Below are 25,001 nucleotides of genomic sequence, written 5' to 3'. Positions count from 1 at the left end.
TTCTTCCCATCAGAGTTCACATATCTGCATAACAGTGCTGTCTGCCCAATATCGTTTACATCACTTGACTCATCACAGGCAATTGAATATGCTTGAGCTGAATTGATGTAATCAATTTGCTTACTGGTGATGTTTGTTGCCATTTTAATGGTCCTGTCCTTGCCGGTCTTTGCAGAGAGAGGCATTTCTTTAATTTTCTGAATAATTTCCTGTTTGTTTTTGAATTCGGAGAATAGATGCTCTGATATTTTTATGAACGATTCTTTCATGTATTCTCCGTCTGTGAACGGCTTCCCCCTCCTTACGATTTCATGAGCTGCCACAAAACTAGCAGCTGTAGTTGAGTTTGGAGAGTTGATCCGCTTCTTGAAAGTATGTTTGCTCTGCTCAACTTTCCATAGTAGTTCCAAAATCGCTCTCTTTTGCCCATCTTCAGTTGGGTACTTTTCAGAAAATGCTGAGTGCTTGTTTTGAAAATGTCTTTCAACGTTACATTTTTTGTTGTTTGCTAATTTCTCGCCACATATCAAGCACACAGGTAAGCCAGCGTCGTTGGCAGTGAAGGCAAAAGGAATCTGTCCATGCAGAATTAAATTCTCTATTTTCTTCTGAGATTTTTCTTTTTTGGGATGTATTCATGGTTAGCTTACCGCGGGGGTCGCACACTCAAGAAGCCGCCTGCAGGTAAAGGCGAGGGCTATAGATGTGGATGTGACGCATATTTTAATTGACAAATTATAAAACTTTTTAAAAATTCGATGTTAAAGTATCACCTCGAACTCCAAGATAACTGTGCAACAAAATAAACAAAAATAAAATAATATATAAATAAAAATTAAATTAATAAATAACCGTTATTCTTTTTTTCTTTCTTTTTTTTTCTTTTGTCAAGGCCGAAAGGAGCCACAACAAGGAGGCTGAAGAGCCGCATGCGGCTCCGGAGCCGCGGGTTGCAGACCCCTGGGCTAAGGTGTCCCCACTCCGGGGTACCCTCTCTGCACTGGGCACCTCCCTGACCCACTGATTATTCCATACAATTTAAAGCAAATACAAGTTGTTTACTTAACAATCAATTTAAAGAAAAGAATAAGAATAAATGGGAACGGTTACAGGGAAACACATCACCCTGCTCTGCGGCAGGGAACATTACAAACAATGTCTCTGGACATCAAGGCACTTTGCAGTCTGTTCGTTGTAGGCACCAGGCCTCCTTCTCAGGCCCTGGCTGTGCTGCAGGGATGCTGTGGGTGGGACACTTGAAATGGTGGTGACCACACACCTCCGGGCTTTGGGTGGTGGGATCCTTCTTCCCAGTGCCAGCCCCCCAGTCAAATTAAGATCCCCCTCCCAGCCTGGCCTGCATGGACCCTTGGCTGGAGCGTCTTTCTGCGCTGGGCCCTTTTACCAAGGTTCCCCCCCTTGGCTGGCCCCAGTTGCTCACCACACTCTGGCTCTCTGGCTGCAGCTCTGCTCCCAGCACAGGTTCTGCTCTCCCTGGGCTGTGCCTCTGGCTGTCTGGCTGCAGCTCCGCTCCCAGCACAGGATCCGCTCTCTCTGGGCTGTGCCTCTGGCTCTCTGGCTGCAGCTCCGCTCCCAGCACAGGATCTGCTCTCCCTGGGCTGTGCCTCTGGCTCTCTGGCTGCAGCTCCGCTCCCAGCACAGGATCCGCTCTCTCTGGGCTATGCCTCTGGCTCTCTGGCTGCAGCTCCGCTCCCAGCACAGGATCTGCTCTCCCTGGGCTGTGCCTCTGGCTCTCTGGCTGCAGCTCCGCTCCCAGCACAGGATCTGCTCTCCCTGGGCTGTGCCTCTGGCTCTCTGGCTGCAGCTCCCCTCCCAGCACAGGATCTGCTCTCCCTGGGCTGTGCCTCTGGCTCTCTGGCTGCAGCTCCACTCCCAGCACAGGATCTGCTCTCTCTGCGCTGTGCCTCTGGCTCTCTGGCTGCAGCTCTGCTCCCAGCACAGGATCTGCTCTCCCTGAGCTGTGCCTCTGGCTGCAGCTCTGTTCCCAGCTCAGCTTGGGCCCCTACTTCCTCCTTAGCTCGGCCCCACTCTGTCTGACTCCGGCACATTCCTGCTCACACACGGAGGACGGGACCCACACTGGCCTTCTGTCTTCCTGATTAGCCGGCCTGCCCTGTCAATCAGGCTGACCTGGAGCATTGGCCTCTTGCCATTGTTCCTGGGGACTGTCAATCTCAGGGTCCTGATTTGCCATCAATCCCTCCCCTTTTAGTGCTGGGAGCTAGCAGCCAAAACACCCCCACTGAATGTTAGTAAGGGGGCAACAGTCCCCTTACAAATGTGATGCAGTGGTGGGTTTCTGCATGAAGCCTGCTTTGCACACATTGTAAACTCAAGCTAAGATTTTTCAAAAGCACTTGGCAAAAGTTAGGGTCCTAAATCTATGGCAGCTAAATAAGTGACCTGAATTTCAAAAGTGCTAAGCACTGAGCCATTAGGGGCCTACCTTTTGGTACCTGCTGGGGCATGATCCAGTGCCCACAGTCCCATGCACTCCAATGAGTGGTGGATCAAGCCTCTGTTTCTGAAAGCCTTAATTTTGGGAGAATTCCACTTAAAATCCCCCTGAAAATGCACAACCTCTGCTTCAAATGTGGCAAGCTGAAATTGAGATCAGCAGTGACCTTTTGTGTTTTCACATCCTTCAACATGAAATATTAACCAACTCCTCAAATTTCACAGAAAAACAAAATTTCAGGGGTACGAAATTGCCTGAAACGAAACAGCAAAAATACTCCCAGCAATGTTTGTGAAAGATATTTTCACACCCCTCCCCATTTGGCAGAGCTCTGCTAACCACACAAATGAATGTCACAGGTAGAGTCACAATTAATTTAATTACATGGCCCAGGCTGTTGTTCAGTCAGTTAGCCTGCTCCTTCCATCCACACTATTTTAATGACAGACAAGCAGCCCTGCTCCTCCCCCATGCAGTTACTTCTTGTTTAGAACTGTGAACAGCTGATCAGGCCACAACAGTCTGTGCTGATTTTCTGCTCTTTGCAGAAGCAGCATATGTTTGAGTCGTTTGCATCTGTGATCATTAATGCTACTGGCACCCCTAGCAGAGCAGTGAGGCTGCAAATAGGGCTGCTCAAAAATTTCCCCTCAAAATGTTTTTTCAAAGGAAAGCTGGGTTTTCACAATAAAATTTTCAGAGAAAGTGCCCTCTTGCCTTGGAAATTTTGGGGCTTTTTGTTGAGAAACTAGAAACTGGATTGTTTGTTTGTTTCCAGCAGTTTTCAGGTGGAAATTACTGTGTTTCAGGGGGTGATTGCTTTGATGGAAAAGCAAAAATTTCCTCTCAATTTTTTTTTGACAAAAACAATGGGGGGGAATCTATTAGTCACAATTTTCTGCCAGAATTGCCCCTCCCCTTCCCCCAACCAGCTCAAGCCTGCAACATAGCCAACAAGAAGGAGAGAGAGGAAGGTTCTGACCCCGGCCATTGTCCTGATCTCCTTAGAGTCAAAGAGAGGACCTTCCTGATGTTGAAAGGAGGGGAGCAGTGGAAATATTCCTCATTTCTCTCACAGCAGGAACCAATAGGATTTTCCTGCCAACAGCACCAATTTGGCCCGGCCTGGCCCAGGTTTTACAAACTCCTCACTTGTAGGGGTGACCCTAGCCAATGCCATGGGAGCTGCTGGCTTCCACATCCTGAGGTTTGGGTTTTTTCTCATGCTGGCCTCCCAGAACTGGGTGGTTCTGGGCACAGCAGAAAGGAAACTGATGGTTGACTGCTCCCCTCTCACTACCCCCCTAGGCTGTCTCTGGGAAAGTCTCTGCCCTGGGTGCTGGTGGCGCACTGGATTGGCCACGCTGGAAGGTGTAGAGGGGCCATGCTGCTGACTGACTCAGAGTATCTTCTGGTGTTCCCTAGGTGCACTTGCTGGAGCAGCACCCCTGCAACCCATAGAGAGGGTGCCAGCTGCTCCTCATTCCATGCTGGTCAGTGCCAGGGAAGGAATTGAGACCAAAGCCTGAGTCTCACCTTACCTCTCCCTCAATTCCTTAAAGGCAGTTAGTGCTCACAGGTGGTGCTAGTAGGAATCAGGTGTTGTGCTCCTTAGTGGGGCCCTGGGTGACCCTTTCACAAGGGTGCAAAGACAGAGAAGTTCCTTGCATTCCGCTGGAGCTCCCAGCCCTGCCCCCTTACTACACGTCTCTGAGCAGGCAGGAGTTCAGGCCCCGCCGGAGGCACACAGCTGCAGCGCTGTCCAGGGACGCTCCTAGATGTGCACGCTGAGGCTCCGGGAGAGGGGGTAAGCGGCTGGGCTGGGGGTTGGATAAGGGGCAGGGAGTCCCGGGGACTGAAGAGTCCTTTTACCTCTGTACTATAGTTACACTATTGAGGTTTGCACCAATGTAGCTAATGCCCAGTCAGTGTTTCCATCACAGTCAAGGTGTCAATGAGGGTGTTAATAGAATTTCTCTGCCTTGAAATCTGGTATGAAAAGATATAGGGACTAGATAGCCATGGAAGTTGCTAGACTTGCTTTTTCATCTCTTGAGACCCAGGACCAGCTGTTGCGCAGGAGTGCATTCTTAGGGGATTATTAATGTTGCAACAGAACCTAGAAACCTCAGGTAAGATCAGGGCCCCATGATGCTAGGCACTGTACAGACACCCTGCCCCACAACACTTTTTATTTGAATGGCCAAGACCAACAAAGAAAGATTTATTTCCATTTTAGAGATGGGGAACTGAGGCCTGGGCTATAAAATGACTTGCCTTAGGTGAGACAGAAAGTCTGTGACAGCCAGAATTGAGCACACATCACGCAAACTCCAAACCAGCACCTTAACCACAAACCCATGCTTTCTTTCTGGGGGCTCTCTGTTAATATTCCAAATCCAAAACGAAGCTGAGGTGCTTTTCCCTGCCACTGCAGACATTTACTTCCTCTCTGCATGTGATAAAGCATTGCTGCCAGAGATGACTCAACTCTGGGGCTCATAAAATACTTCTCAAGATCAAATACTTTGCTTGTGGAATGGAGCAGATTGGAGCAAGCATTTGGAGTTTAAACACAGCAGCCCACCCAGTCCTAGGACCTAGAGCTGGTCAGAAATATTCCAGTGAAACATTTGTTGAAATACAAGTGTTTTGTGAAATTGGTTTGGTTTCAGATAAACCTGCCTGGTTTTCTGCCAGGTCACCTGCTTGGCTTCTAACAACCCACCTGCCAGACTGGCTCAGAATCCAGGGCTCCACCCTCCCTTTTGAAATCCTCTGCAAAATAGAATTTCCTTCTCCACACAGCTCAACCAGGGACTGGAGGGGTTGGATAAGGGGCAGGGAGTCCCGGGGACAGGGAGGGGGCAGAGGTTCGGGGGGGGGGGGTCAGGGGATGGGGAAGGGGGGGTTGGATCGTGGGCATTTGGGGGTCTGTCAGGACTCGGCAGCGGGGTGGATAGGGGTTAGAGCAGTCAGGGGACAGGGAGCAGGGGGAGTTGGTGGGGTCTCGGGGGGGGGCGGTCAGGGGACAAGGAGCAGGATGGGTTGGGATTCTGGGGGGGGCAGTGGGGGGGCAGGAAGTGGATTGGGGTCGGATGGGGGCAGGGCCAGACTGTTTGGGGGGGCACAGCTTTCCCTACCCTAAAGCTCGTTCAGCAGTTTGAGGCTTGCAGACAACTATTTAACACCAAGAGCCAAGCTGTTATCTTTTCCCTTTTCCCTACATTTAATTTCAGTGCCATAGGGAGATTTTTGTTAGGGAAGGGTAGCTTCATTTAAAATTAGCCACTTTGGATTAACAGTGCTAGAGCCAAAAGAGCCATGGGGGAGGGATCACATGAGAAGAGCAATATCTACACCACTTATCTCCTTCCCAACCCTACCAAGGGAGACCCCCCACCCTGCATTCCCCAAGGCTCCAGAGGGGTTAATTCAGTGGTTCTCAAACTTTTGTACTGGTGACCCCTTTCACATAGCAAACCTCTGAGTGCAACTCCCTCCCCCCCTTATAAATTAAAAACACTTTTTAATATATTTAACACCATTATAAATGCTGGAGGCAAAGCAGGGTTTGAGGTGGAGGCTGACAGCTTGCGACCCCCAGTAATAACCTCATGACCCCCAGTTTGAGAACCCCTGGGTTAATTTAATTTTAGCACCCTGTGTCCATTCACAGGCATGTGCTATTTTGAGCATTTCAGTTTTCACAGCATAGGCTCATCCCAGATTCTGGAACAAGCTCAAATGCTCAGTTCGTGGAGTATGTACATAGGCTATACTAAAGACAAACCCACAGTAACCGTCTCCAGTTTGTGAGGGACCCCATGGAGCCAGTCTCTAGGAAACAGATAAATTAATGGAGGTTAAGTCCAGGATGGGTAAGGAATAGTGTCCCTAGCTTCTGTTTGTCAGAGGATGGAGATGGATGGCAGGAGAGAGATCACTTGATCATTACCTGTTAGGTTCACTCCCTCTGGGGTACTTGGCATTGGCCACTGTCGGTAGACAGGATACTGGGCTGGATGGACCTTTGGTCTGACCCAGTATGGCCGTTCTTATGTTCTAACCTGAATGAACCCAAAGTTATGGAGATGGATATGAGTCAAGGAAGCCAGCAGAGTATCAGAAACCTGGAAAAATCTCTGATTGGATGAGCTCAGGCGTTTGGTCACAAGCTGAGGTGGTTCAAAAGTTTTGGATTTTTTTTAAGCAGAATTTTTGTATTGTTTCTTTAAACAATCAAACACAGCAAGTGGCAAATATTTGGCCACACACTTCTGAAACCCCAAATCATGTTCAGATTTTGGCAGACTAATTTCAGCTTTTCAATTTAAAAAAAACCACAACAAATTTTGAAGGAAAGCAGACATTGTCCGTGATTTTTTTCTGCTTTTTAAAGTTTTTTTAGTTTTTGATCCAAAAAAAGTTTTGACAGAAAATATTTGTCCAACCCTTTTAATGAGCTTTAGTGCCTTTTAGCACTAGCTGATGCTGAGAACCAGTGATACCTTGTAAAGGTGACTTGAAAAGAAGGTTTTTTTTAAAACTGGGTTTGTGCTGAGTTACGGAAGGTTTTTAAACGTTAATTTTTCCCAGGGGCCCACAGGGGCCCCCATGAGAATACAGTATTCTATAGTATTGCAACTTTTTTTTTATGGAAGGGGCCCCCAAAATTGCTTTGCCCCAGGTCCCCTGAATCCTCTGGGCAGCCCTGGCTCTACAAGACGTGCCAATAGTCGCTATGTTGGTTTGGGATGGGACATACCTACCCCTTAATTAGATTGGAACTTGATAAGATTAAAGGAAAAAAATACTACACATAATGCACTGGAGATTTCTCCTCTGTACTCCAACCAGGACTTTGAAACAACCAACAAGGAGTCTGTGTTCCCTACCGTTGAAGGAATCCATCTCAAGTTTTAGAGTGAGCCCAGTGCAGGCTGGCTCTGAACTGTGGGCATTTAGGTAGTACAATGTGGATACAAGCAGAGCAGAAAAGGGGAATAGTTCTTCTCTCACAATGGGATAACTCCGCTGGAATTATTCCTAGTTTGTACTGGTATTGGGGAGATCAGAATTTGGCCCCACTAGACTGGGACTCAAGACACCTGGGTTCTAGTCCCGGCTCTGCTGAGTGACTTTGAGCAAGTCACATCCCTCCCTGTACCTCGATTATAAGGCTAACCCCATTTGTAAAGTGCTTGGGGACTGTAATGGTGCCTCGCTCTCCTGGTCAGAGGGAGGCCACTCAGGCTCGTCCTGTCAGATCAGGGCCAGAGTCTGTCAGACCAGCAAGAGCCTCCCAATAGGGCTGTGCAATTAACAGTCCCTACCAGGCTTTAGCTTGGGCTTAAGTAGCTCAAGTAGGCAGCCCTGAAACAAAGTCTCTAAGGGGCTGGCTTTAGCCTGAGTGGAGCTCAGACAGCCAGCAAACAATCAGCCTTAAAGGTGAGTGGTAAAGGAGCTCCGGTCCGGGGCTAGAGCCTCCTTGCACCATGTAGGGGGTCAGACACCCGGGGTGGGGTGGCAGGGGGACACGGGCCCACCCTACTCCCACCACATCCCAGCCCAGGGCCCTGGCAGGGACAGGATTGGCTGCCCCATGTCGGCAGGGATCCAGCCGCAACACGCCGACTGAGCCACGCCGGGCTCCACCGCCGGCTGCTCTGTGGCTGCCCTGAGCTACTTCCTGCCTCCCTGGGGTTTGGTACCTGCAGCCTCCAGGCCTCTTCCGGCTTCAGGGTAAACCGCAGCAGGTACTCCGGGTCAGTCGTCGTCCACGTCTGGAGATCGGGGACAGCCAGGCAAATGTTCCTTTCGGGGCCTCTGGAGAACAGGCCAAGCGTCCTCCTCCGGAGCAGGTTCTCCCCCAACTGAGCTGTAGGGCTGGCCTTTTATACTTCCGGCCCTGCCCCGGTCCTTCTGGCAAGGGGGGCAGGGTGATCTAGGCCCCGCCCTCCAAGGGGCGTGTAATGGTGCCTCGCTCTCCTGCTCAGAGGGAGGCCACTCAGCCTCACTACAGGGATGTACGACTGAAAAGCTTGATGTAAGAGCTAAGTGTTGTTGTTATCTTTGAATCTCATCACTTATACACCTTGCTGTTGAGTCTCAGTGTCTTGATTTAAGGAGATCCCTAGTCTCCTGGGAGGTGATACTGTGTTAGGTAGGCAAGGTTTACTTCCATGGGCAAAACCAGGTGGGAAGAGAAGTGGCCAATGGTGGCAGTTCACAGTGCGTGCAAATAGCATGTTTGGTGGGAAGCCTGTACCCAGCCCCTAGTCCTCCAGCTCTCAAATCAAAAATTAACATAAAGCCAGTTCTGCAGCGAGGCTTCAGGCTCACCGACTTCATGAATACTCCAGTCCTTGGGACAGTTCATTGCAGTGCCTCTGGGTCTTCAGATCCCGCCTCAAGACACAGCTCTGATATGACCCCTACAACAATGAAACCAGATAGTCAGTGGTGGCTGTCGTGAGGGGCAGATGGGAATCGCCTCCATTGACTTTATCTAGTTATAATAATGTCCAGAAAGCAAATGTATCCAGGCATATATATAAACTGTATATATTTATTGGCCCCCTCTCTCCTGACCCATGTCACTTGCCCCAGCTCCGCACACTTCCCCAAGAACTCCCTCCTCCTCCCCGAGCACCTCCCACCTGCTGCTCACTCCTTTCTGCCCCATCCTGCCTTAAGGGAAGTGAGGGGAGGAGGGGGCAGAGAGGAGCGAGTAGCAGGGCGGCCCTGCTCAACACCTAATGGGTGGGGCAGCCACTGAAGAGCTAATGGGGGCGCAGGGCCAGCTTCTGAACAGCTGATTGTTCAGAATCATTTTCTGTGGGTGCTTGAGCCCCTGAGCACCCACAGAATCCACATCTATATGCGGTAGCAAAGTCAATGGAAGTCTTCCCTCAACCTAGCAGTGTCTAAACTGGGGGTTAGGTCACCTTAACTGCATCTCTCAGCAGGGGGATTTTTCACACCTGAGTGACATAGCTAAAGCAACCTTAGGTTTAAGTGTAAACCAGGCTTCAGCTTCTTATGCCTCCTTGCCTCTGCTCTCCTGAGCTGTGCTGTGCAGTCGTTGGCAGTCAACAGGAATCTGGCTCAGCCCTACTAATACTTAGTGCTTATTTTCTCCATAGATCTTAAAGCACTTCACAAAGGTAGACAAGCATCATTAATACCAGTTTATAGACAGGAACATTTAGGCACAGAGACAGTCTTGCCTGAAGTCACACAGTAAGCTACTGTCAGGGTCCTAATTTCCACTGGACCCTGCTGCCCTCTGCTCTTTTCAGAGACTCTCGGAGTCTGGGTTCCTTCCTATCCGTACCACAGGACATCTCCTATAAGCTTCACCTATGTACTTGGCCTCAGGGGTTAATACAGCACATGGCCAGGTTCTGCCCTCTCATTTTCAGTCACTCACAAATTCCCAGCCACACTGCAAGGCCCCACACAGAGCTTTCAAACAAAAGCCTGTCAAAAAGATCAGCAGCCAGCAATTTTATCTTCAGTCACCCACTACTCTCAACACACAACTGATGCTATTTGCCCTGGCAGCTCCTCTGAGCCCTGGGGAACAATTCTCCCAGGAAATTATCTGTGTCAAAGAGTGGGAGCTCTTAAGCACCTTCACACCACTGCCAGCAGCACAAACAGAGCGGAGCAAAGTGAAAGGCAAGGAAAGAAAAGAGAGGCCAGTAACAAAAGAGAGACAGAGACTTAAGAACACGTGGGCCAGAGAAGCTTCCAACCTGGATCAAGGCTAAATGTGACCCGCAAAAGAAAAAAGATAGGGCTGGTGCCCTTTGATTGCTCTGTTTGTGATGTATAAAGGAAGTCTGAAAGATTTTTACTCAATTAAAGTTTTTTCCCTGCTTGTTTTTTACATCAGAAATTCAGGGCTTGTCTACTGTATTTATCCTGACGGACTCTAGCGGTGACTGGAGAACCAGTGAGTTAATTACATCAGAGACGCTGTGCAAGTGAAATTTCATCAGCTGAAAGAAGGTCAGACTGTTTAAAACTCGGTGGGTTTTTTGGTGTTTTTTTGTTTGTTTCTTTTTCGTTAACACCAATTTAACTCGTGTGCCTGAGAAGCACTTGGGAGAAGAGAGATTTTTGCTGAAGAGTCAATATCTTTCCTCTTTAGGTAAAGACTGAGAATGTTCCTAATCCATATCTGAGACCTTTAAGACTTCTCCAGCAAAACTAGAGAAGAAAACTAGACTTGACATTCCTGATATTTCTAGATGCGGGGGAGAGGGGAGACCATTTTTCCCCTTCTTTGCACAACTCTATCTTTTTTTTCTTTGAATGAAAGCCCCATCCCCATCCTTTGGCATGATACTTCTGGATATGAGGTGAGTTCTTCTACCCTTACTCATTGCTGTTGACAATATGGGTGGGACAGTCTGAAAGGAGGAAAACAGACATTGATACATGATCATTACTGCAAAATAACAACTTGCAGCCTAAGGACTCTATTAACTGTTGATGGAGGAGGAAAACTTGGATGTCAGGAGGACTGAGACAGTGTCCTTTTGCTAACGGGAGCATAACCTGGCAAAGTTGCATAGGAGGATGGCACTAAAGTAAGGATGTCCCAAGCTATTGGTACAATGTAGTTAGTGACTGAGAGGCTACTTGCCCAGTTTGCCATAAGAGCACTGTCAGATGTGTTGGTTTCATGCTGACCGAGGAAGGACCCATGTTGCATTTCAAAAACAGCAAAGCCAAATAGCTGCAGCCAGCAAAGTGTGAGATTTAATTATCAATGCCTGCCCTCCATGAGCTGCCAGAAAGATTTGTAACTGTCACTTGGTTAATCCCAAGTAAGAGCTGGCAGCTGCAGGCCACCCGAGTGTGAGAATTTAACTTATGCCAAGAAGGCTGTTTCTTAATGCAGCAGCCCCAAGAGCGTGTATGTCTGGGATACAGTGAGGTTTTAGCATCCCCATGGAGAATACTGCACTTGAGCATCCTACTACCTAGAGTACAGGAAGCCTGCAGATATGCTTTCTGTTTAACCCCTGGATATCCTCCACCTCCCCCCGCCATCCGTCCCTAGTGCCTGTCACAGCTGTGCATGACTTGGGATACCGGAATATTGGGTATCGCTAATTGTACTACTGTGATGGCTGCCATCTTGGCTGAATCACCGGGGATTGAATCAGGTGCCTCCAGAGCTAAAAGCACAAACTGCTAAAGGTTCACTAGTAGAGGCTATAACAGACTCACATCCTCTGTGGAATGGGCACAGAGGAGGACCTGTAACACACACTCACCAGTGGATTACATTACTCACAATCTTGTGTTAAACCAGATTAGTTAACACAGTTCAAACTCCTAGTGTAGACACTCTTATTCTGCTTTAAGACTATTTCAGGGATGGTCTACACACCATCTGTGCATTGATTTATAGCAGTGCAATCCCTAGCATGGGTGCAGTTATATCAATATAAAGAAGTTCCTATCAGAATGGCTTGTTGTGGTAAATTTAGTTAAAGATTTGGAACATCTGTTTATCGATATTAACTTTAACTAACTCTTTTTTTTAAAGAAGTCTCCCTCTGAAACACCTTGGTGGGATAGGTTTTTGTTCAATCAAGATGCCCCAGAGATACCCAGCATCCCATTGCAAACCATGCTGTCTGTAATGCCATGGACCGATGGAAACTGTGATACCTTTAGTGGGATACAATAGAGGTTGTGCCAACTGAACTGTATCACTTTTAATTCATGTAAAAACTGTCTGTAAACCAGCCTGAAATTCAGTTTAGCTTAAATCTGATCCTGATCATCCTAAATTAAACTGAAATTAGCCTGGTTTAAACCAAAATAAGAGTGACCACACACCCTTCTGCAGCCGCTTAACTAGACCTCTTTAAAATTACACTTAGGGCTTGACTACACTTGCAAGATAGAGAGTGTTAAAGCAGCTCCTGGCGCCTTAACTTCTGACACGTCCACACTGGCAAGGCATGTAGAGCGACCGGACTCTGCAGCTGGAGTGCTCCTGGTAATCCACCTCCACGAGAAGCATAATGCTTGCTGCGCCCCGGCTGAAATGCCCGGGCATCAGTGTGAACGAGGTGTTGCATTACTGCACTGTGATTGGCCTCCGGAAATGTCCCATAATCCCCTGAAGTCAAGTGGCCACTCTTGTCATTGTTTTGGAATTGGCTGTAGGAATGCGGATATCCCCTTTCAAAGCTCCACTTCTGACAGCCGGCATGCTTATCTGTGCCAGAACAAAGCAAACCATTACTGTGGAATGCTGTTGCTGTGAGTGTGTTTGAGAGAGAGAGAGATGTGGGGGAGGGGGGGTCTGCTGCTGTCTGAATTTACAAGACAGCATGCTGACATACTCTCAGCCCTCCAAAACACACTGTCTCCCCCCCGCCACATACACACAACACATTCCTTGTCACACTCCACCCTCCCCCATTTGAAAAGCATGTTGCAGCCACTTGCACACTGGGATGGCTACCACAATGCACTTCTCTCTGTGGCATTGCAAGAGCTGCTGATGTGGCCATGCCAGTGTGCTTGAATCTGACAGTGTAAACACACAGGAGTGTTTTCCCTGCTGCAGTCTCCAAAGGCTGGTTTAACTCCCAGCGCTCTACATCTGCAAGTGTACCCATGCCCTTAATGTTAACCCAGTGTAACGCTCTGGTTAGATTAAACCCTTATGCCTTGTTGTAGCGAGGCGGTCTGGCTCCCCGCCGCCCCGGAGGAGGACGAGCTTCCCTGGACACCAAAGTGGGCGGAGCCAGAAAACCCTGCACCCACCCCTCAGAGGTCAAGGTGCAGGACAGGAAGTATAAAAGCCCAGCGCTCACTTGAAGCTCAAGCACCGGAGAGACCAGACGCCTGTGGTGTAGCTCCCAGTGAAGAGACCATGGCGGTCAGTGGCTGAACCAAGGACTGGCCCGACCCCAGAGACGCTGCCAAGCCTACCACTTGCCCCTTACCCTGAAGAACTGCCAGGCCTACTGTGTGACAGTTACCCCAAGGAGCTGCCAAACCAACCACTCGCCAGCTACCCCGAGGAGCCTGTGGTCTGTGACCCCATGGAGGACGCCGTCCGGACCCAGGTACCTCTAGAGGGGGAGGTAGGAAGTAGCCTGGGGGCAGCCGACCCAAGTCTGGCTGCAGCATTGCCAGAGCCTATGTCAGTGTGTTGCAGCCAGGATCCCCACTGACGCAGCAGCGGGTCTTCTGCCGCTGCTAGGGCCCCGGGCTGGTACACAGTGGAGTGGGTGGGCCTGCGTCCCCCCTGCCACCCACTGCACGGGTGGCAGTCTCCCCTTCTCCCCACCTGGCTCAGAGCCAGAAGCCTGGGGTTTGTTCTTCAACCTGTTTGCTCAGCCCCTGCCTGAGGGCCTGAGCTACTGACTGTTTGTCCCCCCCCGACCCAGGACCTGGGCCTGCAAATATTGAACCTGTTTGCTCAGCCCCTGCCTGAGGGCCTGAGGTGCTCACTGTTTGTCACCTGCCCTGACTCAGTGCCTGGGCCTGCAAATATTGAACCTGTTTGCTCAGCCCCTGCCTGAGGGCCTGAGGTGCTGACTGTTTGTTTGTTGCCTGCCCTGATCTAGGGCCAGGGCTTGGTACTATTGAACTGGTTGCTCAGCCCTGGCCTGAGGGCCAGAGCTGCTCACTGTTTGCGGCCCAGCCAAGCTAATTCCCCGACACACCGGACCCAAGTAGCAAGGTGGCCTGGCTCCCCACGGCCCAGGAGCGGGACGAGCCCCGGCCAAACCACCCTACACTTGTCTACACTTAAAAGTTTTGCCATCGCAGCTATGCCAGGATGGGGTGTGATTTTTGTTACCAATGTAACTATGCTGATAAAAGCTCTAGCGAAGATGCTGTTTTACTGGTATATCATCAAGGTTGGAAGGGACCTCAGGAGGTCATCTAATCCAACCTCTGCTCAAAGCAGGACCAATTCCCAACTAAATCCCCCAATTGCCCCTTCAAGGATTGAACTCACAACGCTGGGTCTAGCAGGCCAATGATTAAACCACTGAGCTATCATAGTTATATTGGTATAATTCAGGGGTTCTCAATCTGTGGGTCAGGACCCCTCAGGGGGTCACAAGGTTATTAGAGAGGGTCACGAGCTGTCAGCCTCCACCCCAAACCTTACTTTGCCTCCAGCATTTATAATGGTGTTAAATAGATAAAGTATTTTTAATTAATAAGGGAGGCTGCACTCAGAGGCTTGCTATGCAAAAGGGGTCACCAGTACCGAAGTTTCAGAACCACTGGTATAACTTGTGTTGGTTCCCTGGGTATAACCACACTGGCAAAACCCTCCTAGTGTAGAGAAGGCCTGAATGCGAAACACTGGCTGTTGGAATCTAACCTCGCGAGCACTTGGGTGTGGGAAAAGAGGATGGGAGATGGGGGGCGGGGGAAAGAATAGCAGATTTGAGGAGGAAACATGAGGAGGACAATGGCCATGCAATGTGGAGAGGAGAGACATTACAGGAGGAATAATAATCCATCTGAGCTTCCACAGTGATGATGGTGGTATCAGAACCTGAAGAACACAGCAAAAGAGATAAAAATGTAACACATTGGACACATGATGCCTGTCAATCACAGATCAGACACACTGCCTCCTCCTCAGGGAAGAGCGACAAGGAAGTCCCAACCTTTTGGCGTAAAGGAGGAAAAATAGTGGGGCGTGACCCTCATTTTTAATTTTTTGAACCTTACTTTTTGTTATTGGGTGAGCACTCTCCCACTGGCACACATTTCTGGCTGTTTTTACACCAAGTGACTGTGGCAAAAAGTGTAGTTCCCCAGAAAAAGTATATCCTTGAAAGAGTGATATTACTTCTGCTACTACTACTACTATTGCCTTTGAGAGGCTGGTAGCTTCAGCTAAAGGTTTCCTAAGGGCGTGGCCTTTTGGAGCTGGCCCTTAGTCAAGTTGTGAGTGAGCAAGTGAGAACAGAAGAAAACCAGAGCTACCTCAGAACCTGGGAAGGGCAAAGACCCGAATCTGCTTTCAAATCTACATTTGATTGGACAGTGCCAGGCAGATGCATCTTACCAGTTTATTGCTTGGACACTGCAGTGGTTGGATGGAGGGAGGGAGGGATAGATAGATTGTTTGTGTCTGTGCATGAGAGAAAGACAAACTTTGTGTGAGAGAGAAAAAATGTGTCCTGCTACTGTTTGCTCATGTGACACACTGGCAGGAAATGAGCTCCTGGTTTCATTAATAGGGTTTCATCCCGGGGGGAGGGGAGTTGCTGCTGTCAATAGAATTGAATAGTTTGAAATTGTTTTATAGTCGTTCGATGGGCCGTATGTCAGCCCGTTGGCAGGACTCTTGCCAGCATGACCTGAAAGTGCTGCTGACAAGTCTGCCCAGGATAAATGTGGCACAAACAGCTTCCCGCTCCTCCAAACGGAGGGAGACTTCAGAAAGTTTTGCCAAGGTTATAAACCACCTCTATTTATAGCTCTGAGCCAGTCTCACATACTAGAATCCCAGCAGTGATGTATTTATTCAACAGGATTCTGTCAGTACACGTACATCAGATTGGCACAATTAAAAAATTTAAAATACAAGGGCATAATCCTCTTTCAGGCTATCTGACTTACACACACACCAGCAAAAGCTAAAACTCACCACAGAGGTGGATACACAGAATTCTGAATACACATAACTAAATAGATATTAACTCTACATGCTTAATAACCGTCAGTGAAAGAGAGAGGAACAAAAATCCTGGGGAAAAGCAAGAGACAATTCTGTTACAAACACCACACGCTGTTTATAGCTCAGCATCCATGTCTGGAAGCTGAAGCTAGATGAATTCAGGCTAGAGTTAATGTCCTAATTTTTAACAGTGAAGGCAATTAACCATCGGAACAACTTACTGAGAGTGGTGGATTCTCCATCGCTGACCATTTTTAAAGCCAGTTTGGATGTGTTTCTATAAGACATGTCATAATTCATTGGCTCTCAATCATTCCAAACTACTGTACCCCTTTCAGGAGTCTGATTTGTCTTGCTTACCCCCAAATTTCACCTCACTTAAAAACTACTTGCTTGCAAAATCAGACATAAAAATACAAGAATCACAGCACACTATTACTGAAAAATTGCTTACGTTCTCATTTTTACCATATTATAAAATGGAATATAAATATTGTACTTACATTTCAGTGTACAGTACGTAGAGCGGTACAAACAAGTCATTGTGTATATGAAGTTTTAGTTTGTACTGACTTCGCCAGTGCTTTTTATGTAGCCTGTTGTACACCTAGGTAAATATCTATGAGTTGATGTACCCCATGGCAGACCTCTGCTCTAGTTCAACCACAGCTATTGGACTTGAAGCAGGAATTAATTCAGGGACATCCTGTGGCCTGTGTTATCCAGGGGATCAGACAAAACAATCACAATGGTCCCTTCTGGCCTTGAAAATCTGTGAACAGGAGCCCCACTAGTGGAGGCTGCCCAGGTGCTGTGCTGAATGAGCTCATCACTTAGCCACACTCCCTTCCTGGGCAGCATCACTCTCTGTTTTTGGTCTGCTCTGGAGTCTTATGCCCCAACCCACAATTGAAAGGGAGGTTGCAATCAGAATGCCCTGCCCCACGCCCCTGGAGACTTTGCATCAGATTTAAACACTGAAGATGCTCAGAGGTGCCTAATGGAACTTTTAAAAGTACCTTACGTGATTTTGAAAATCTTTAGGCACCTAAATACCTTTTTAATATCCGGCCCTTTCTGCCACCATACAGGCTCCCTAGGCCTCAGCATATAGCAGTGAAAGCCTGCCTCAACAGGGTTGCCACCTCTTGTGATTTTGTTGTGTCTCATGATATTTGGAGTTATTACTGATGCCCCAGCTGTATGAATCAAGAGACAGCATGAAATCTCAGCTTCCATTTAAAAAAATAGAGTGAGACTCTAACCCTCCTGGTTGCAGAGAAAAGCTTGAAAACGTTCAGAGGTTGCACCCCAAAGACTCTCAAACCAGAAACAAAGAAAAAGAATCCCAATGTGTTGTTTTTTTTTAAATCATGCTTTTGGGGGGAGGAATACATGACTTTTGTAATGGCAATGCTGTAAATGCAGGTTCAATTTAGTTCCCAGCCTATCAATCACCCATGTGTGAAAAGGCCCAGTGCCTATTAAAAGGGTCATTTTTGCAGACCCCTACTGAGTAGGCTTTGGAGGTTGTCAGCACAGAAATATTAGAAGTAACCATTTTAAAATAGTTTCCCCCCATCTATGAAATCTTCTTACTTTCTGATCTGCTAAAGGTATCCCAGCATCCATCATTCCGTGACATTACAAATAATGGTTTGTAATGGGATTTCTAGGGATATCTGTAATGACCCGAAAACTATGACACGCACCGTGTTTTCAGAGGGAGACTTGTATTTTTAAAAATATAATAATAGGTTTGTTAAAGTGTATTTGTGTGTTGAAAGACCAGGGGTACTTTTGGCACCTTAGCGACTAACAAATGTATTTGAGCATAAGCTTTCATGGGCTACAGCCCACTTCATCGGATGCATAGACTGGAACATACATCAAGAAGATATTTATACATACAGAGAACATGAAAAGGTGGGAGTAGCCATGCCAACTGTAAGAGGCCATTCAATTGAGATGAGCTATCATCAGCAGGAGGAAAAAAAAACTTTTGAAGTGATAATCGAGATGACTCATAGAAGGTATGAGGATACTTAACATGGGGAAATAGATTCAATTAGTGTAATTGCCCAACCATTCCCAGTCTCTGTTCAAACCTAAGGCCTGGTCTACACTAGCCTGTTATTTAGGAATTAGCCGAGTTATTTAAAAAAAAAAAAAGATTCCGTCCACATGACCAAATGGGTTTTTTCGATGTAAAGGGCTCTTTAATTCGATTTCTGTACTGCACCTCGGCAAGTGGAGTAGCGCTTAAACTGAGATCACAATCGTGGGTTAAAGGTATTGTGGACAGAAATCGACATTATTGGCCTCCAGGAGCTATCCCAGGATGCTCTCTTGTGACTGCTCTGGTCAACACTCTCAACTCCAGTGCACTAGCCAGGTGGGCAGGAAAAGCCCCAGGAACTTTTGAATTTCATTTCCTGTTTGGTCACCAGCAGGACAGGTGACCATCAGCACAGTCCACCATCACAGGAGATCACGCAGTCCCGGATTCGCAGACAAGCGCCAGCATGGTCTGAACGGGAGGTACTGGATCTCATCACATGCTGGGAAGATGAGTGTGTTATGGCAGAACTACATTCCAAAAAAAGGAATGCCAATACCTACGCTAAAGTCTCCAGGGCCATGACAGAAAGAGGATACTCCAGGGACACAGAGCAGTGTCATACAAAAATCAAGGAGCTCAGGCAAGTGTACCAAAAAGCCAGGGAGGCAAACAGGCACTCTGGGTCATAGCCCCATACATTCCACTTTTACTGTGAACTCCATGCAATTATGGGGGGTGATGCCACCACTACCCCACCACTGTCCATGGACACCTGTAAGGGGGGAGTTGCATGGAGCGAGAAGGAAGAGACATTGGAGGATGAAGAGGAGGACAGTGCACAGGCGGCAAGGGGGGAATCCATTTCCCCCCCTAGTCAGGAACTAATCTTAACTCTGGATCCAATAGCCTCCCCTCACTCCCAAGGAGGGCTCCTGTTCCATGACCCTGGAGAAGGTACTTCTGGTGAGTGAGAGCCTGATCGGAGCCACGCAGTGAGGGGAAGGGGGAGAAAGGGGGAACCCAGCCACACAGGGTTGTTCGCGTTTACAGTAAATGGCTCATCCCTGCTCTGAGCCTGATCGGAGCCACGCGGGGGGGGGGGGGGTGTGGTGGTTGTTGTGTGCAGTGATCATCCCAGAGAGCCTGCAGGCCCTCCTTTTATATGGCAAACCCACCAGGCATTGCTTGCTGTGGGAAAGGGGGCCCAGCAGTTTGAAAGCATCAAAATGAATGTAGAAGAAGCAGAACCCCACAATGTATTTTTTAAAATACTACCCTCCCTTTTCTCTTCCTGCAGGTGCAAATGTTTCAACGCAGTCCCTATCTACTCTGTCCCAGAGGCTGGTCCAGATTAGAAGGCGGAAAAAACGAACTCGGGAGGACATGTTCGCTGAGCTCATGGAGTCGTCCCACACTGATAGGGCCCAGCTGAACGCGTGGAGGCAAACAATTGCGGACTCCCGTAAAGCATTACAGGAACACAAAGAGAGGAAGGAGGCATGTGATGAGAGCAGGCAGGACGCTATGGTCAAGCTCATGGGGGAGGAAACTGACATGCTCCATTGTATGGTGGATCTAATGCGGGAAAGGCAGCAAGACCACAGACTTCCACTGCAGCCCCTGTATAATCAAACTCCCTCCTCCCCAAGTTCCATAGCCTCCTCACCCAGATGCCCAAGAACATGATGGGGGAGGCTATGGGGACCCACACACTCAACCCTAGAGGATCACCCAAGCACCAGAAACCTGGGATATGCGAACTTTTGATTTGGTTTCTGGACTTGTCCTTCCCTCCTCCACCCCCTTAACACCCCTTCCCACAGTCTACCTTATAATTGCTCTCAATGCATTGTGCATCAAATAATAAAGAATAGTTTTTAAACAATTTTGACTTCATAGAATCATAGAACTTAAGATCAGAAGGGACCATTATGATCATCTAGTCTGACCTCCCGCAGGATGCAGGCCACAAAAGCTGACCCACCCACTCCTGAAATAATTCTCTCCCTTGACTCAGCTGTTGAAGTCCCCAAATCCTGATTTAAAGACTTAAAGTAGCAGATAATCCTCCAGCAAGCGACCCCTGCCCCATGCTGCGGAGGAAGGCGAAAAACCTCCAGGGCCCCTGCCAATCTACCCTGGAGGAAAATTCCTTCCTGACCCCAAATATGGCGATCAGCTGAACCCCGAGCATGCGGGCAAGACTCTCCAGCCTGACACTCGGGGAAAAAAACTTTTAATATCCCAACATTGACCCTCGGTACTAATTACCAGTGGCGGCACGTTATTGACCTATTGACTAAATCGCGTTATCCTATCAAACCATTCCCTCCATAAACTTATCAAGCTTAACCATAAAGCCAGAGAGGTCCTTTGCCCCCACTGTTTCCCTCGGTAGGCTGTTCCAGAATTTCACTCCCCTGATGGTTAGAAACCTTCGTCTAATTTCAAGCCTAAACTTCCTGACTGCCAATTTATATCCATTTGTTCTCGTGTCCACATTAGTACTGAGCTGAAATAATTCCTCTCCCTCCCTGGTATTTATCCCTCTGATATATTTAAAGAGAGCAATCATATCTCCTCTCAACTTCTTTTGGTTAAGGAAAACAAACCGAGCTCCTCAAGTCTCTTTTCATACGACAGGCTTTCCATTCCTCGGATCATTCTAGTGGCCCTTCTTTGTACCCGTTCCAGTTTGAATTCATCCTTCTTAAACATGGGAGACCAAAACTGCACACAATACTCCAAATGAGGTCTCACCAACGTCTTATATAACGGGACTAGCACCTCCTTATCTCTACTAGAAATACCTCGCCTAATGCATCCCAAGACCGCATTAGCTTTTTTTTACCCACATCACATTGCCGACTCATAGTCATCCTGCGATCAACCAGGACTCCGAGGTCCTTCTCCTCTTCCGTTACTTCCAACTGGTGTGTCCCCAGCTTATAACTAAAATTCTTGTTAGTCATCCCTAAATGCATAACCTTACACTTCTCACTATTGAATTTCATCCTATTACTAATACACCAGTTTACAAGGTCATCCAAATCTCCCTGGAGGATATCCGGATCCTTCTCCAAATTGGCAATACCTCCCAACTTCGTGTCATCCGCAAACTTTATCAGCCCACTCCTACTTTTGGTTCCGAGGTCAGTGATAAATAGATTGAATAAGATCGGACCCAAAACCGAACCTTGAGGAACTCCACTGGTAACCTCCCTCCAACCCGACAGATCACCTTTCAATACGACCCGCTGCAGTCTCCCCTTTAACCAGTTCCTTATCCACCTCTGGATTTTCATTTCAATCCCCATCTTTTCCAATTTTTAACCAGTAATTCTTCATGTGGTACCATATCAAACCCCTTACTTATATTAGATCCACCGCATTTACCTTGACTTTATTTCCTTTCATATATATAGGGTGTGGGTAACTTCAAGAGAAAAACACAACTGTCACACCGTACCCTGGCCAGTCATGAAACTGGCTTTCAAAGCTTCTCTGATGCGCAGCGTGCCCTGTTGCGCTCTTCTAATTGCCCTGTTGTCTGGCAGTGTGAAACTGGCAGCCAGGCGAGTTGCCTCAACCTCCCACCCTGCCATAAAAGTCTCCCCCCTTACTCTCACAGATATTGTGGAGCACACAACAAGCAGCAATTACAATTGGAATATTGGTTGTGCTGAGATCTAACCGAGTCAGTAAACTGCGCCAGCGCGCTTTCAAACATCCAAAAGGGCATTCTACCACCATTCTGCACTTGCTTAGCCTATACTTGAACTGCTCTTTACTACTGTCCAGGGTTCCTGTGTTGGGCTTCATGAGACATGGCATTAAGGGGTAGGCTGGGTCCCCGAGGATAACAATAGGCATCTCAATATCCCCAACAGTAATTTTCTGGTTTGGGAAGTAAGTCCCTTCCTGCAGCTGTTCAAACAGACCAGAGCTCCTGAAGATGCGAGTGTCATGCACCTTTCCCGGCCATCCCATGTTGATGTCGCTGAAATGTCCCTTGTGATCCACCAGTGCTTGCAGCATCATGGAAAAGTACCCCTTTGCAGTCTATGTACTGACCGTCACGGTGGGTCAGGGCCAAGATGAGGATATGCGTTCCGTCTATCGCCCCACTGCAGTTAGGGAACCCCAGATCATTAAAGCCGTCCACAGTGGTCTGTACATTTCCCAAAGTCACTACCCTTGATAGCAGCTGCTCAATGATTGTGTTGGCTACTTTGCGAACAGGGGCTGCTAACAGGGAGTGTCGCAAGGGAGTTTGGAAGGGGAGTGGAGGTCCCTTACTGGTTCTATCTGTTTCCCTTTATTCCCCATAAAACCTATAAACCAAACTACATTCAAAACTTCTTGCTTTAAAGAACCCTTTCATTAACTAGGAGACAATGCAGGCAGAAGCCCAGCTGCAGAGTGGGGGCTATCCAGTTTATTGCACTGAGTGTTGCATGTATGATTACCTGCCCTGTGGGTGGGTGGCGTATGTGTGCATTCAGTGCAAGGAGCTCCTGGCCCTCAGAGACCATGTACGGGCTTTGGAGGCCAGGGTGGCGGAACTGGAGGAGCTGAGAGAGGCAGAGAGGTATGTTGATGAGGCTTTCCGGGACACTGTAGAATTGTCCCACCTCCGCTCAGACCGCTCCTGTGCTGTTGAGGAGGAAGAACGGCCCAGGGAAGCAGAGCAGTCAACGGGAGCAGAGGGAAACCTTCCCATACTTGGGACCCTCCTTCCAGATGGTGCTGGCGTTGCCTTTCACACTGAGGTTACCGCTCCGGGGAGGGAACTCCAGTTGCTAGGAAAAGGCAGGTGTTAGTAATGGGAGATTCGATCATTAGAAATGTAGATAGCTGGGTTTGTGATGACTGGGAGAACCGTATGGTGCCTTGCCTGCCTGGTGCGAAGGTTGCGGATCTCTCGAGCCATCTAGACAGACTTATGTGTAGTGCTGGGGAGGAGCCAGTGATTGTGGTACATGTAGGTACCAATGACATAGGAAAGGGTAGGAGAGATGTCCTGCAGGCCAAATTTAGGCTGGTAGGGAAGAGACTGAAATCCAGGACCTCTATGCTGGCATTCTCAGAAATGCTCCCAGTTCCACGCGCAGGGCCAGGTAGGCAGGCAGAGCTTCAGAGTCTCAATGCATGGATGAGACGATGGTGTAGAGAGGAGGGGGTTACATTCATTAGGAACTAGGGAAACTTTTGGGATGCAGGGAGCCTATACAGGAGAGATGGGCTCCACCTAAACCAAAGTGGAACCAGACTGCTGGCACTAAGCATTAAAAAGGTTGTAAAGCAGTTTTTAAACTAGGAGATGGGGGAAAGCCAACTGCTACGGAGGAGCATGTGGATCAGACAGAGACTTCTCTTAGGTGAGAGTCTAATGATAGAGAATCTCCAGGTTATAGTCAGGAGCAGAGGACGGAAGGGGAGAATGTAAGGGCCAGATCAGATGATAAACATTCACATAAAAAAGATTGACACATCAGAAAAGGGCAGACAAATAAAGAGTGACAAGTTTTTAAAGTGCTTGTACACAAATGCTAGAAGTCTAAATAATAAGATGGGTGACCTAGAGTGCCTTGTGATAAAGGAGGATATTGATATAATAGGCATCACAGAAACCTGGTGGACTGAGAGCAATCAACGGGACACAATCATTCCAGGGTACAAAATATATCGGAAGGACAGAACAGGTCATGCGGTGGAGGCGGGGGGGAAGTGGCACTATATGTGAAAGAAAATGGAGACTCAAATGAAGTAAAAATCTTAAGTGAATCCACATGTTCCATAAAATCTCTATGGATAGTAATTTCGTGCTCTAATAAGAATATAACATTAGGGATCTATTATCGACCACCTGACCAGGACAGTGATAGTGATGATGAAATGCTAAGGGAAATTAGAGAGGCTATCAAAATTAAGAACTCAATAATAGTGGGGGATTTAAATTATCCCCATATTGATTGGGAACATGTCACCTCGGGATGAAATGCAGAGACAAAATTTCTCGATACTTTAAATGACTGCTTCTTGGAGCAGCTGGTATGGGAACCCACAAGGGGAGAGGCAACTCTAGATTTAGTCGTGAGTGGAGCGCAGGAGCTGGTCCAAGAGGTAACTATAACAGGACTGCTTGGAAATAGTGACCATAATACAATAGCATTCAACATCCCTGTGGTGGGAAGAACATCTCAACAACCCAACACTGTGGCATTTAATATCAAAAGGAGGAACAATGCAAAATGAGGGGGTTAGTTAAACAGAAGTTAAAAAGTACAGTGACTCAAGTGAAATCCCTGCAAGCTGCATGGGCACTTTTTAAAGACACCACAATAGAGGCCCAACTTAAATGTATACCCCAAATTAAGAAACAGTAAAAGAACTAAAAAAGAGCCACCGTGACTTAACAAAAGAAGCAGTGAGAGATAATAAGTCTTCCTTTAAAAAGTGGAAGTCAAATCCTAGTGAGGTAAATAGAAAGGAGCATAAACACTGCCAAATGAAGTGCAAAAGTGTAATAAGAAAAGCCAAAGAGGAGTTTGAAGAACAGTTAGTAAAAAACGCCAAAGGTAATAACAAAATGTTTTTTAAGTACATCAGAAGCAGGAAGCCTGCTAAACAACCAGTGGGGCCCCTTGACGATCGAAATACAAAAGGAGCGCTTAAAGACGATAAAGTCATTGCGGAGAAACTAAATGAATTCTTTGCTTGAGTCTTCACGGCTGAGGATGTTAGGGAGAATCCCAAAC

The 25,001-nt window shown here is 47.7% G+C and overlaps 1 protein-coding gene and 1 long non-coding RNA gene across 2 annotated transcripts in view; one reads left to right on the top strand and one right to left on the bottom strand.

Moving 5' to 3' along the window:
• Nucleotides 1-8,338, bottom strand: part of LOC120409384 (sodium- and chloride-dependent GABA transporter 1-like) — a 51,648-nt gene extending 43,310 nt beyond the window's left edge. Inside the window, exon 1 of the mRNA XM_039547399.1 lies at nt 8,194-8,338. The gene's annotated coding sequence lies outside the window, so the exon portion shown is untranslated. The remainder of the gene's footprint in view (nt 1-8,193) is intronic.
• LOC120409400 lies at nt 3,687-10,815 on the top strand. The gene is made up of 3 exons (XR_005601287.1): nt 3,687-4,286; nt 10,383-10,518; nt 10,641-10,815. It is a non-coding gene; the product is annotated as an uncharacterized LOC120409400 (long non-coding RNA).
• The last annotated feature ends 14,186 nt before the right edge of the window (nt 10,816-25,001 follow it).

Source organism: Mauremys reevesii, linkage group 1 (assembly GCF_016161935.1).
Source record: "Mauremys reevesii isolate NIE-2019 linkage group 1, ASM1616193v1, whole genome shotgun sequence".
Classification (NCBI taxonomy): Eukaryota; Metazoa; Chordata; order Testudines; family Geoemydidae; genus Mauremys; species Mauremys reevesii.
The sequence above is the reverse complement of the archived record's forward strand: the minus strand, read 5'-3'. Positions and strand labels throughout refer to the sequence as shown.